The following is a 15,226-nucleotide window of genomic DNA, read 5'->3' on the forward strand; positions in this document are numbered from 1 at the left end:
GTGTCGATTGTTGGACCACTCAATGAGGAAAAATGCCCAACAAATGATGAAAGGCATCAGCTAGTTCTGAGCTGGAGCCACAGACCGTTAACATACACAAATATTAAATGTTTTTTAAAAAATAAGGAATGTGTTTATGTGCCTTATACTGTCTACCCAGGAACAAAGTGCCAAATGACTTCTGCGATTTACTATTATAAATAAAAGTACTCAGGCACAATATTTTGAAATTCACCCCACGGTTTAGGATGATTTAGCACCATGAGTTGTGTGGCTATTATTTTGTAGCGTGGAGCCAAGTATTTCTTGGATGGGGATGTGCTTAGTTCAAGGAACACACTGTATGGGAATTTTAGGAGGAAAACAGAAAGAGTGTAGGTTGCATGGTGGGAGCAGGCAGAACTGTTTGAAAGTTTGGATATAGAGATCAGATAGTGTGTGCAGTGGTTCCTCAAAAGCAAACCAAGACCACTGAGAGACAATGCTAACTAAACAACTAAGACAAAGCATGAATATGTAAATTGCTCCTACTACACCCCAACCCATGTAACGTAATGTAGCAGTCCAATGAAGTTTATGACGCCAACCAGTGAGCTAGTAAGATCTGGTCCGATGAGCATCAAGTGATATTCCCTGAAAAGTCACTCCACAGCAAACACAGCATGAGGTTTCCCTGGTCTGGGGTGATGTGGAATATACCAGATTTTCCCATCATTGCATTCCAGATCTTCTACTGGCACTCTTTCAGCATAACCCTTGGAGAAGACATCCTCATGAAGGCTGTGTTGTCAGTTTGAAATGACAAATCCTTCTTAAGCCTCTTCCTTAGATTTAAAGGACACCATTCAGTAATCTTCCTCTTATTTGGCATGCTAACCTCTTTATTTCTCAAAGGTAAACTAATATGGTAATGGCCATCCACCAGTTCACAGAATTCATACCAGCTCCATGAAATTGTGGTCTTCTTTGGACAAACCACAAACTTGTGGGCTTCCCTGTTCATCCTGACAGGGAAATCTACCTTGGACCACCAGTGCCAAAGCTCATCCAAGTCCAAAACTGAGATCCTGTTCACTGTCAGCTCTGGCTGTGCACAGTCTCTTACATCATCATGGTCTCCTTTCCATGGTCCATTCACAGTCCAACCCAACATTGTTCTGATTGCATCATTAACACTGCAAATCACTTGCAATGACTCCAATGCTTCAGACACATTCGCCCCTATCAGCACTTCAATTTCTGAATCAACCTCTGACAAGTAAACAGACTTCGGGTGAGACCATCCCTGGAAATCCCATTGTTATGGAATGTTCCGTTTCTAGACAGGCATACTTTCCTGCATATAGATTTTAGGAAGTTGACAATAGTTTTCACCAACTGAGCCAGCCACTTCCAATCCTGAAACAATGTAGCTACACACCATCTTCTCTTGAGCCATAAGAGAATGCTTGTCCTTTCTCCTGGGAGATTGAGCTTGCTCATGAGACTCATGAGCAGAACACTGCTGTACTTCCTTGATCTAGGGAAACATAAGTAACCACTGTCTTGTTACCCTCCTTGGATTTCACTTGTACTGGAACTGTGGGAAGTTTTCAAACATAATCACCAGACCCCGTAAGCCCATTATGTACCAGGGAATTGCTCACTGCTGCGTCTGGTTCTCTCATGGCTTGCTTTGATACTGTAACCTTTTCATTGAAGTGATTGCCACTGCATACCTTGTTCCACATGGTAGGCTTATTCAGAAAGTCAGAAGGCATGGGATCCAGGGAAGTTTGGCCATGTGGATTCAGAATTGGCTTGCCTGCAGAAGGCAGAGGGTCGTGGTGGAGGGAGTACATTTGGATTGGAGGGTTGTGACTAGCGGTGTACCACAAGGATCAGTTCTGGGACCTCTTCTTTTCGTGATTTTTATTAACAACCTGGATGTGGGAGTAGAAGGATGGGTTGGCAAGTTTGCAGACAACACAAAGGTTGGTGGTGTTGTAGATAGTGTAGAGGATTGTCGAAGATTGCAGAGAGACATTGATAGGATGCAGAAGTGGGCTGAGAAGGGGCAGATGGAGTTCAACCCAGAGAAGTGTGAGGTGGTACACTTTGGAAGGACAAACTCCAAGGCAGACTACGAAGACAATGGCAGGATACTTGGTAGTGTGGAGGAGCAGAGAAATACGGGGGGGTACATGTCCACAGATCCCTGAAAGTTGCTTCACAGGTAGATAGGGTAGTTAAGAAAGCTTATGGGGTGTTAGCTTTCATAAGTCGAAGGATAGAGTTTAAGAGTCGCGATGTAATGGCGCAGCTCTATAAAACTCTAGTTAGGCCACACTTGGAGTACTGTGTCCAGTTGTGGTTGCCTCAGTATAGGAAGGATGTGGAAACATTGGAAAGGGTACCAAGGAGATTTACCAGGTTGCTGCCTGGTTTAGAGAGTATGGATTGTGATCAGAGATTAAGGGAGCGAGGGCTTTACTCTTTGGAGAGAAGGAGGATGAGAGGAGACATGATAGCAGTGTACAAGATATTAAGAGGAATAGACAGAGTGGACAGCCAGCGCCTCTTCCCCAGGGCACCACTGCTCAATTCAAGAGGACGTGGCTTTAAGGTAAGAGGTAGGAAGTTCAAGGGGGATATCAGAGGAAGGTTTTTTATTCAGAGAGTGGTAGGTGCGTGGAGTGCATTGCCTGAGTCAGTGGTGCAGGCAGGTACACTAGTGAAATTTAAGAGACTACTAGATAGCTATATGGAGGAATTTAAGGTGGGGGGGTTTATATGGGAGGCAGGGTTTAAGGGTCGGCACAACATTGTGGGCTGAAGGGCCAATACTGTGCTGTACCATTCTATATTCTATAAAAGACACTTCCTGCAGTCCTTGCTGATGTGTCCTGTAGACAAACAGCCAAAGTAGACACCATTTTCTCACTATGAGCCCTTTTGTCCAGCTAAGGGAATAAATCCAGTGCATGTTCACCCTCACAGAACAGACAAACCCTTTCAGCTAACAAAACCATTTCCCTTCCATTAGTTCCAGGTTCAGTTTTAGCTTTACTTCTCACAATGCCACAGTTGTGGCAAAGCTGCTTCCTTTAGCATTAGAATGAAACCGTGACTTGTGTTTACATATTTGCTTATTGCCGCGGTAACCTAGCATCCTGTATTTTCCCAGACACCGGTGTGTAGCAATCTTTACTTGCCTTTCTATAAAATCAATGAAAGAAAACTTATGGTTGTACCTTTCTTACAGTTTATAGATTGCTGCTCTCTTTTATCTTGAAGCATATAGGGCAATTTCTTTATTACAATCGATATATTAGCAGGCATGTGCAGCTTATGAATATGTTTCACTTCTTCCGTGGCAATACAACAGCTGCTAAGAAAAAGACTGCAGTCATGAAGAACTTTCAAATCTTCAGATTTGATAGACTTCCAAGAAAAAGCCTTTTGCAAGTAGACAGAAAACAAATTATTTTCCTTACCAAAATGATCCTGCAGTAAAGCCTTAGCTTTTAGGTAAGCTTTCTTAGAATCAACATGCTGGCAACTTCTGACAAGTTCTCCAGGGCAACTTCTAGTGTACTGTTCAAGGAAGTAGAAGCAGTCACTATGGCAGTCAGTCTTGCTTTCAACACCGTTTTCAAAAGCCCTTATGAATGATAAGGGCTACCACCATCAAATATTTTAATCCCTCTTCTAGGCAAAGGTGAAATGCATTGCTGTTGTACCAAAAAGGTTGTTATATTGCTTCTTCATAATATCAACAGTACTATATTGATCTCTGTCATCTAAAACAAGGCTGTTTTCATGCTGTTAGTTAATGTTCCCATGAGCACTTCAAGCTGTTGGGATATGACATACATACATATAGGTACAGAGTGCCTCATTAATGCAGACTGGGAGTAAGCACGCTGAACTACCTCTTGGGGGTTTTGTTCATGTTTCACAGACACTCGAGGGACAAATAAATAAGCATTGACTTTTTTTTTTGCTTTTCTTTGTGCCTTTCCAATATAGGAAGTGTCCTCCTGACACACTTTTAGCACTTGCCACACTTAAAGCCCTTAGCACATTAACTTTAGCCACATATGCAGCTACTCCACCCTCCAAATTAAGCTGTTTCTTCCTTTTCCGTAGCTGCTCTACTTTCTCTTCCATCTGCTCCTCTTGCTCTTCCAGCACACTTGTCCTTCAATAATTGTTGATGTGCGATTAATGGAGCTAAATCAGCCCCTTTTTTAATGCATGCAGAGGAGGTAGGAAATACAGAGGATTTTCTTCCTGCAAAAGAACTTTGAGAGCTGACTTTCGACACACTGTTATCCTGTGGCCCACCTGCTCTATGCGCAGTCAAAACATTCTTTAGAATTGAAGAAACATTGTCTAACGGAAGGTGAAGCACGCATTTACTTGTTTTAGCAACATGACTCTCAATATCATAGGTTTGGGTCAACCATTGTTTCATATCCTCTACAAATACACTGCAATAGTGATCAATGTTTGAAAAGCGTTGGTTCTGTTTTTCTTGCTTGGTCTTGGGAAGTAGTGAGACTAGCCTGTGATATTGCTTAGTAACAGCTTCACAGAGATTAGTTAAGTCCTCAAGACAGGTTTTCACTTGTAAAATGTTTCCTTTACCTTTCATAAGATTATTAATTGATGGCATTTAACCTTTAATTTTCTAGACATTTGTTTCATACTCCTTTTGAACACCTTTGATTAGATTAGCCTTAGCTTCAGCTTTAATTTCTCTTTTGCAAGCCCCATCTGTGCAAGGTTCTCAGTGCCAATTCCATGCTTCGATACATTCATGTTACTTTCTCTAGTTGTGCTACTCACAAAACACTTTTCTCACCTGCAGCACGGATGATATTCAATTCAGTAAACATAGTCAGCAAACAAAATGTCCATGCATCCACAGCTCCTAAACCAGACCAAACAAATACCCTTCAATTCAAGCACCAGCAACTGAAATATTTCAGCACGTCAATAAAATAAGACAATGAACCCTCAGGCAAGAACCATAGGGTTGAGCAGCAATCCCCAGTGGATGGACAACGTTGACCATCCAAAACTGTGTTCAAACCACAAACACACAGCATGAATCAACAAAAGTCTGCAGATAATCCTACCACAAGCTGCTGTTTCCACCGTGTTGCTCTCAGTATTGTGACTCCAATTTCACCAAAGGGTCTGAGGCAATCCTTCGCCATGGACTGGAGTTCATTAGGTATAATTTTTTTTGTCGTCGCGATGTACCGGTTACTCGTAAATAAACCAAAACTGCCAAGAGACTGAACTGAACAACTAAGACGAAGTGCAAATATCTAACCATACTCAGTTGCTTCTACCTCGCCCCTGACGTCATGAGATTACCACAATAAACACACCACAAAGTACACTACAGTCAGAAAATAGATACATGGCTCATACAGTGTGATCAGGACAAATTGAAATGTACTTAAATCCTTGTTGAATTGTGAGCATTTTTTCACAAAATGGATTGTGTACTAAGATATTCAATTACATATCATCAATTAAATATGTATACACATGTTGGCTAAATTTAATGGTATTTTCACTTTCTACTTACAAATAACTTTTATGCAGTAGAATTATATTTTATATTTTATTTTATTCACAAGTTGTAATAATTCTGCCAAGGTCCACTCTTATACCCTAATCTTGATTAACCTTGCAGTGTTTGAGCAGCCAAGGATGTAAGAGCAGGCTATTAACTCCTTAACCTGTCCACTATTCAAAGTTCAAAGTAAATTATTTATCAAACTGCCATTGATCCCAGGGGATCAGGGGTTTGCGCCTCTGGTGGACTGTGTCCTCTCCAGGGGGCAAGCCTGAGCAGGAAGATTTGAAGAACCAACTGTTGCCCATGCAGCGGGTTCCTCCTCTCCATGTCACCGATGTAGTCCAAGGGGAGGGCAAGCGCCGATACAGCTTGGCATCAGTATCGTCACAGAGGCTGCCAGAGTAAAGTCGTAAACATCAAACTGCCTTAGGGACCCCGGCTCTGGATTTCTTCCTCGGGGTTTACTCCCGAAGCCTTTCCCACGGGTGGGTATGACCACAAGGCAGCGGAGGTTTAAATCAGAGTTTTCCTTCTCCGAGGCGGGCTGCCGTCCAAGGCTGACGAGCCCCATCTGCTCGAAGCAACTGGTTTTGAGGTGCCACTGGCCACCATTGCCCCTGCTCTTGTCGGTGGAAACAGTTCTGCTGGGCCTAGTAGCTAAGCCACGTGTGAAGACAAGAGTTGGACTTGGTTGTCAGAGGCTGTTAGAGATGCACGCCATTTGGTAGGTAGTGGGAACATCACCACTATGACAACCTTAGGAACCAAACTGCATATACATTACCATATACTACATTGAGATTCATTTTCTTTCAGGTACTGTACAGTACTTACAGAAAAAAAATCCTGTATTTACAAGGAAAAACTCTATTAAAAAAAACTGACAAACAACCAGTGTGCAAAAGAAGACAAACTATGCAAATTTTTAAAAAATAACATTGACAACCTGAGTTGTAAAGAGCCTCAGAAAGTGAGCCTGGTGGTCACAGGGACAGTTCAGAGTTGTGTTAAGTGAAAGTATCCATGAATCTGATGGTTGTAGGACAAAAACTGTTCCAACAAGATCATAATCTTATACCTCAATTATTATTTCCTTGCACTATGCTCATATCGATGATTTCTTAAATATCCAGAAATGTATCAATTTCAGTTTCGAACAATTGCATTGTCTGAGCCTTCACAGCAATTCCAGGGAGGTAATTCCAAGGACCCAACTCCAGCTGAGCAAAGAACTTCCTACCCATCTCAGTCTTAAATGGCCTATTGACTTTGAGACTGTGGCACTCACTCATTCTGGACTCTTCAACCAAAAGAAACAAACTCCTCTCAGGTCCACTAGGAACTTCAAATGTTTCAATGGGAGCAACTAATTTATCCAAACTTTAAGGAATAGAGGCATCATTTTCTGCTCTGAATAGGCCCGTCATCTAAGAAACATGAATTTTCCCCACAGTCCTTCTATTGTAAACCTACCCCTTGTTTAGGAAAGAACAGACAATTGTGTATCAATTGGTGGTCTCACCAAGGGCCTATGTAGTAATGCACCTTGACACTTGCACTTAAATCCTTGATTGATAAAGATCATTTGCCTTCCAAACTGCAAGCTCCATTCCTATGTTTCCTTTCTATAACTTATGTGCAAAAAATCTAGATTCCTCTGAACATCGATGAATGTCCATCAATTTCTCATTCTTAAAAAAATTCTCCATATTTGGTGAGGAAAGCAAATGTGATGTTAGCATTTATTTCAGTAGGATTAGAATGTAAGAGCAAGGATGTCATGTTGAGGCTTTATAAGGCACTGGTGAGACCTCACTTGAAGTATTGTGGGCAGTTTTGGGCCCCTTACTGACATTGCTGACATTGGAGAGGTTCAAAGGAGGTTCATAAGATGATTCTGGGATTGAAAAGGTTTGTCATATGAAGAGCATTTGATGGTTCTGGGCCTTTATTCACTGGAATTTTCAGAAAAATGAGGGGTGATCTCATTGAAACCTATCAAATTTTGAAATGACCCGATAGACTGGATGTGGAGAGAATGATTCCTATGGTGGAGGAGTCTTAGACCAGAGAACACAGCCTCAGAATAGAGGGACATCCTTTTAGAATGGAGATGAGGAGAAACTTCTTTAGCCAGAGAGTAGTGAATCTGTGGAATTCATTACCACAGGTAACTATGGAGGCCAAGTCATTGGGTATATTTAAGGAAGTGGTTGATAGATTCTTGATTAGTCAGGGCATGAAGGGAAGAGATTAGGGCTGAGAGGGAAAATGGGTCTGCCATGATGAAATGGTAGTGCAGATTCAATGGGCCTAATGGCTTAATTCTGCTCCAATATCTTATGGTCTCATAGTCTTATGGTATTTTTGTGATTATTCCTACCCGAATAAATAATCCAGCTTTCTTCATTTTTTTTCTCTGAATTGTTGTTGTGTACTCCTCCTTGAAAGCTTCTTAACGTAAATTTTGTGTTTGTATTAACCAAGGGCAAGGACATGGAGGATCATTGTGGAGCATGATAATCTGCTCAGGCATTTTGCCATGAAGGAGTGTTTGGTCTCCTAAAGAACATTAAGTTGGATAAGTCCCCAGATCCTGATGGATATAGTTATTGAGAGAGGCAAGACGTGAGATTGCTGGGACCTTGAACAAGATCTTTCTTGTCCTTTCCAGCCACAGGTGTGGTCCTGAAGGACTGACAAGTAGCTAATGTTGTTCTGTTATTCAGGAAAGGAGATGGCGATAATCCTGGATTTTCCGAACGTGAGATGTTACAATACAAAAGATGAAATGTTGAGGGACGGTGCTCCATTAATGCAGGATCCTTAACAGTGTTGATGTACAGAGAGATCTGTACAAGTGTTTAAGAGGCTTGAAGACAGTCACATGAATGTGCAGAGAATGGAGGGATATGGACATTATATAGGCAGAAGAAATGGGTTTAGCTAGCCATTTGATTACTAGTTTAATTAGCTTGACACAACTTCATGGCCCAAAGGTCCTGTTCTTGTGCTGTATTGTTCTATATTCTAATATTCTTTTTTTCTCTCTCCAATAATAATCCTTTTGCTCCCTTTCTCTGACCTTTATTTCTCCAGTATTTCTGGGAGACTTCTGTGGTTTTCCTCTGTGAAGGTAGACCAGTGGGAAATGATAAATACATAGTGTAGGAGCTTTGAGCAGAACATTGACCAGTTTACATTGAGTCATGGAAGCAAGCCGTTCAGCCCAACTCATCCAATACCAACCAAGATGTTTACCTGAGCCAGTCCCACTGGACTACGTTTGGCCCATATCCCTGTAAACCAATCCTGCCCACATGAAAGGTCTCAACCTGAAATATCAACAGTCCATTTCCTTCGATACTGCCTGACAAGCTCAGTTCTCATAGCCTATTGTATTTTGTTGCAGATTCCAGCATCTTGTATCTCCTATCTAGTGCACCTATCCAAATATCTTTGAAATGTGATTGCACATACCTTTACTGCTGGTAGCATGTTCCTTGCACCACCACCTCATGTATGGGGAAAATAATCTCATGCCCCCTTTTAATTTTTCCCCTTCACCATAAATTTCTGCTCTTCAGTTTTATAACTCCCTTGGGAAAAAATTGTGACTGTCCAGCCTATCAATGTCCCTGATCATTGTATACATTCTATAAGGTCTCCTCTGCTCTGAGGGAAAGAGCCCCAGCACACCCTCCAATCCCAGTAACATCCTTATGAGTCTTAACTGCATCCTTTCCAGCTTAATGCAATGCACACAATATTCCAAGCTTGGACACATCAACTTCTTATACATTTGTTACATAATGTCCCAGCTCTTGTATTCCATGTCCTGACCGATGAAAGCAAGCATACCAAGCACTTTCTTGACCACTTCACTTCCGGGAAACTACAGGAGCTATTCTCCCAGACTCTGCCATTTACTGTGCAAGTCCTGCCTTGTTAACTTCCCAAACAACCATGCTTATTAAATTCCATCTATCATTCCTTGAACCAGTTTTCCAGTCGATCTAGATCTTGTAGCCTTACAAAACCACCTTCACTGTAAAACAAACTACTAAACTTGGTGTCATTCACAAACTGACTAACCATGCCAACCAGATTCGTTCAATAGATTCATAATCTTCTAAGGGCAATGTATCTGGTGTTTCCGGCTGGTGACCCAGAATTATAATAAGAAGTTCAAGTACGACATCTGGAAGGCCATTGTAATTGCAAATGAAACTGAAATCACAAATGGATGCTCTACAGCTGTGGCAGAGCTTGCACAAATACTACTTCCTACAAAGCAAGATCAGTTCACTTAAGTGGCAATGACCCATTGTTTCCAGATGAGCTCAATGCCTTTTATGAACACACTAACTGGAGAATTATGACATGCCCATAAGAGTCCTCCACATCTCCAAATAACCCAGTAATCTTAGCCTCTGAGGCCAACTTTCCAGGCATCCTTCAAGTGGATAAAACCACAAAAGGGCATCTGGTGCACACATACATCATACCTGGCCAAATATTAATGATTTGTGTGGTCTAACTGGCTGGAGTATTTATGGACATATTCAATCTCTTGGTTCTGCTGTGTGAAATTCATACCTGCTTCAAAAAAGGCATTTATTGTGCTGGTGTCCAAGAAGAGCGTGGTAGCCTATCTCAATGACTACTGTCCAGTAGTGCTTACATCAACCATAATGAAGTGCCTTGAAAGGTTGGTTATGGTGCAAATCAACTCCAGCCTTAGACGTGACCTAGATCCGCTCTAATTTTTCTACAACCACAACAGGTAGACAGCAGATGGGATTTTTCTAGCTCTTTACTCTGCTCTGGACAATTTAGACTACAAACTCTCATGCACTCAGTGGACACTTTATTAGGTACACCTATACACCTGCTCATTTACACAAATATCTAATCAGACAATCATGTGGCAGCAACTCAGTGCATAAAAGGTCAAGAGGTTCAGTTGTCATTCAGATCTAACAGAAAGGGGATTAAATGTGATCTAAGTAACTTTGACCATGGGTGATTGATGGTGCCAAAAGGGGTGGTTTGAGTATCATAGAAACTACTGACCTCCTTGGATTTTCAGGCACAACAGTCTCTAGAGTTTACGGAGAATGGTGTGGAAAAAAAACACATCCAATGAGTGGCAGTTCTGTAGGAGAAAACACCTTGTTAATGAGAGAGGTCAGAGGAGAATGGCCAGACTGGTTCAAGCTGACAGGAAGGTGACAGCAACTCAAATAACCATGCATTACAACACTGGTGTGCAGAAGAGCATCTCTGAATCTACAATCTAGGTGTTGCATCTTGAAGTGGATGGGCTACAGCAACAGAAGACCACAAACAGGAGATACCTAATAAAGTGGCCACTGACTGTATGTGTCTGTACACCAAGGTCTCCCTGTTTGACCACACTCTCCAGGACCCTGCCATTTTTGTGTCTGTCTTGATTTAACTTTCCAAAATATAACACTTCACACTTGTTAAATTCTATCCAAGGAGGTACTGACCGAATGTATATCAGGCTACTGTTCATCGACTACAGCATGGTACAGTATTCAACACAATCATCGCTTCCAAACTCATCATCAAGCTTCAACACCTACGCCACCATACCTTCCTCTGCAATTGGATACTCAACTTCATCATTAGCAGATCTCAGTCAATGTAGATTGGTAACAACACCTCCTTTTCAGGGACTATTGTTGTGTATGTAATATTTCAGTAATATTTGACTAATCTTGTAAATATGTGTTGATTAAGCATTCTTTGTTTGTTTAAATCTTTCATTACAAGTTATATCTATAAACACATGAATTGCAAATGTCATCACGTACCACTTGATATGTGCGTGACTCACTTAAAGTTAACCTGAAGTTTGATTTACATCTCGGATTCCCTTGTCTTCCTTCGAATTAGTTTAATGTTTTGAAATTACAAAAACTTAACATTGGTGACTAGATCTTTTTAAAACAAACCAGAGACATCTACTGACCTGTTAAAGCGCAGCGAGAAACAGCAGATAAAAAAAAAACACAACCCAACACGTGCAAAGCCAGTCGAATTTTCAAAAAATCACTGTGTTTCAGAAGGGAAGATACAATCAAGTATTTTGTTTAAGTCAGAAAATGAAAGAATTCACATATGAACCTCTCTATCAGCTTCATAGAGAGTGAGTACCAGTTGATAATAATCATAAAAACAGCGGAAATAGTGGGCTACATCAGAAAATCAGACACATTTGATTACACAACAGATAACTGAATTCTATATACTGAGAAAATTGAACAGTATTTTGAAGTCACTGAAATAGCCAATGAGAAACAAGTACTAATTTTGTTGAGTTAATTGGGTTTAAAGGCATACAGTTTGCTTCAAAGTTTGACTGCTCTGACCAGATCAGTAGAAATTAGCTTTGCTGATATTGTGAAAGTAACTCAGGAACAATTGGAACCAAAGCCATTGTTGATTTCAGAATGCTTTAAGTGGAATCTAAAAGAAGGAGAGTCCCTTTCAACATATGTGGCTAAATTGATGAGATTGTCTGAGCATTGTCAGTTCAATGATAGGCTTAATGATGCACTGACAGATCAGAGCAGTTGAAATAGCTGTATCAATGGAAACCTTAGCTTGAGAAGCAATTGAGTTGCAGTGAGGACTGAAAGTGAACATGAACAAATTTGAAATGTCTCAGCAACTACTGGCTTGGCTGAACAAATTGTGTTACCATTGTGGCAGCAGCTCTCATACACAATGCCAATGCAGATTTAAAGGCGAAACATAGAAAATACAACAAAGTAGGACACATACAAAGAGTATGTTTGACAGGCAAAAATAAATGGACTATACAGAGAAGGGAAAAGGATAAAAAGTTGAGTTGCAGTTTTAAAAAAAGTATTAATCTGCATGCTATTGTTGAAAAATCTGATAATGATGAGCATGACACAGGACTAATTGGGATGAAGGGCTTGTTTCTGGACAGTACTTTTCTATGACGATGACTCAGGCTGCATAGCCTTGAGATTTACAGTGTGAAAATTGGCAATAGACAAGCAATATGGTTTGTGCCAGAAGTGAACAGAAAATCAATTAACACAAACAAGAGAATATCTGCAGTTAACAACACACACAAAATGCTGGTGGAACACAGCAGGCCAGGCAGCATCTATAGAGAGAAGCACTGTCGACGTTTTGGGCCGAGACCCTTTGTCAGGATGAAGATGCTATAGATGCTGCCTGGCCTGCTGTGTTTCACCAGCATTTTGTGTGTGTTGTTGTTTGAATTTCCAGCATCTGCAGATTTCCTCGTGTTTGCTCTGAAAATCTGCAGATGTTGGAAATCAAGGTAACACACACAAAATGCTCGAGGAGCTCAGCAGGCCAGGCAACGTCTGTGGAAAAAGAGCATCTTTTCCATTGATGCTGCCCGGTTTGTTGTGTTCCTCCAGCACTTTGTGTGTGTGGCAAATTTACTAAAATAGAATTGGACACTGGTTCGGTTACTTCAGTTTTTCCACAAAGTGAATTTGAACGGCATTTCAAAGATACTAAACAGAAGCCTGCAGATATCCAACTCAGAACTTTTACTGGGGAAAAGACAACCCCTGTAGGAATGAAACGTGACGGTGAAATACAACAACCACAAGCCACATTGGGCTTTTATGTGGCAAAAACAGGAGGACCACCAATGTGGGGCTGTGAGTGGCTGAGACAACTAAAACCTGATTGTAGATCTAACCACCATTTGCATGCCACATTCACTGCAATGAAGTCAACTAAAAGTGAATTAAGAAGGGTACTGGATGATGCCACAACTGTCTCCAGGCCAAAAACCGTGAACCGTTGCCCAACAGAGGACAAACAGAAGTTGGTGCCAATTATTGCATTTGTCACACTAATGGGTAGAAGATCTACTCTACTGAACTGGAAAGAAATTAATCCCCCAACTACATTTCAATGGTTTTCCCAAACTATATCTTGTTTGAGTTTAGAAAAAATTAGAAGTGCCATTTTTGACCCTTCGGTCAAATTTGAAGAAACATGGAGACCATTTATTCAACATTTTCATATGAGTTAAACTGACCTTTCCTGAACCTTTTTCTTATCACCTTTAGTTATTTGGATAGAGGTGTGGAGTTATTGACACTACTGTGTATACCTGATATGATACAATAGCCCATGTTGGTTAGGTTAGCTTTTCCTGTTTTTTTTCCCCCTTTTTTCCATTTTTTGTAATACACTATGAGTTTGGGAGGTTATTATATTTGGGTTGTTAACTGTATTTGCATTTCAGCCTTATTAATCATGTACTCTCAAGCTCTCTGTATTTGCTGTTTTTCTTCTTATGTTTGTTTGAAAATTAATAAAAAGATTTAAAAAGAAAGAAGTTGGTGCCAGTTTCTATCCCCATGGTTGGAGACCATATTGGTGCAGTGAAAGATCACTCTACCTAGAGGATTTGTGAAAGTGACAAAAGCAGTGATCTGACTACAGCAGTTTTTGTAGGAAACATTTCTGATAAAGTTGAAACTTTATAAGGCACTGGTGAGGCCTCACTTGTATTGTGAACAGGTTTGGCTCCTTATCTAAGAAAAGATGTGCTGACACTGGAGAAGGTTCAAAGGAGGTTCACAAAAATAATTCCAGGATTGAAAGGCTTGACCTATGAAGAACATTTGATGGTTCCAGGCCTGTATTCACTAGAATTCAGAAGAATGAGGGGTGACCTCATTGAAACTTTTTGAATGGTGAAAAGCCCTGATAGAGTGGATGTAAAAAGGAAACTCCCTATGCTGACAGTCTAAGACTGAAGGACACAGCCTCAGAATAGAGGGGATGTCCTTTTAGAATGGAGATGAGGAGGAATTTCTTTAGCCAGAGAACACTGAATCTGTGGAATTCTTTGCCACAGATAGCTGTGGAGCCCAAGTATTTATGTATACTTAAGGCAAAGGTTGATAGATTTTTGATTTGTCAGGGTATGAAGTGATATGGGGAGAAGGCTGGAGATTGGGGCTGAGAGGAAAATTGGATCAGCCATGATGAAAAGTGGAGCATACTTGATAGGCCAAATGGCCTAATTTGCTCCTTTACCTTATAGACTTAATGGTCTGGTGGAAAGCTCCTGATAAGCTTCTCAGGCAGCTACTTGTGAAATGTGGCTTGCCTTTAAGCTGAAAGAGAGTTCAAGTAGCTTAAGGAAAGTTGCAAGCATTCGGCTTTTGTGAGTATATAGAAACCAGAATCTATCTGCGTGCATTAAGGTTATTGCATGACTTTCAAGTGGAAGACAAAAGCTGTTTGTAAAAGTTGATGCAAAGACCAAAGCCCAGCTGGATAAATAGAAGGCCAAAAAGAAAGGAGTCAATGGAGATAGAAAACGGAGGATTCATCAGATGATGTTGTGGATGAGGAACAAGAGGAGAGATCAGGTTGTAAAGGGAGCAATCAAAGGATTAATAAGAGAATACTGCTGAGAGCTAAATGGACCTTCCCAAGATCAAGATGCATAAACCAGAAGAAGGGAAAGGAAGAAGAAAGCTGTCAGAACTACTTTTTGCATTCTCAGTGTCAACTCCTGCAATCACCATGGAGGAGGCCTCAGAACCTGAGATTGTTTCACAGCCACAAGTCTCACCT

The sequence above is a fragment of the Hypanus sabinus genome, chromosome 16 (assembly GCF_030144855.1).
Source record: "Hypanus sabinus isolate sHypSab1 chromosome 16, sHypSab1.hap1, whole genome shotgun sequence".
NCBI lineage: Eukaryota > Metazoa > Chordata > Chondrichthyes > Myliobatiformes > Dasyatidae > Hypanus > Hypanus sabinus.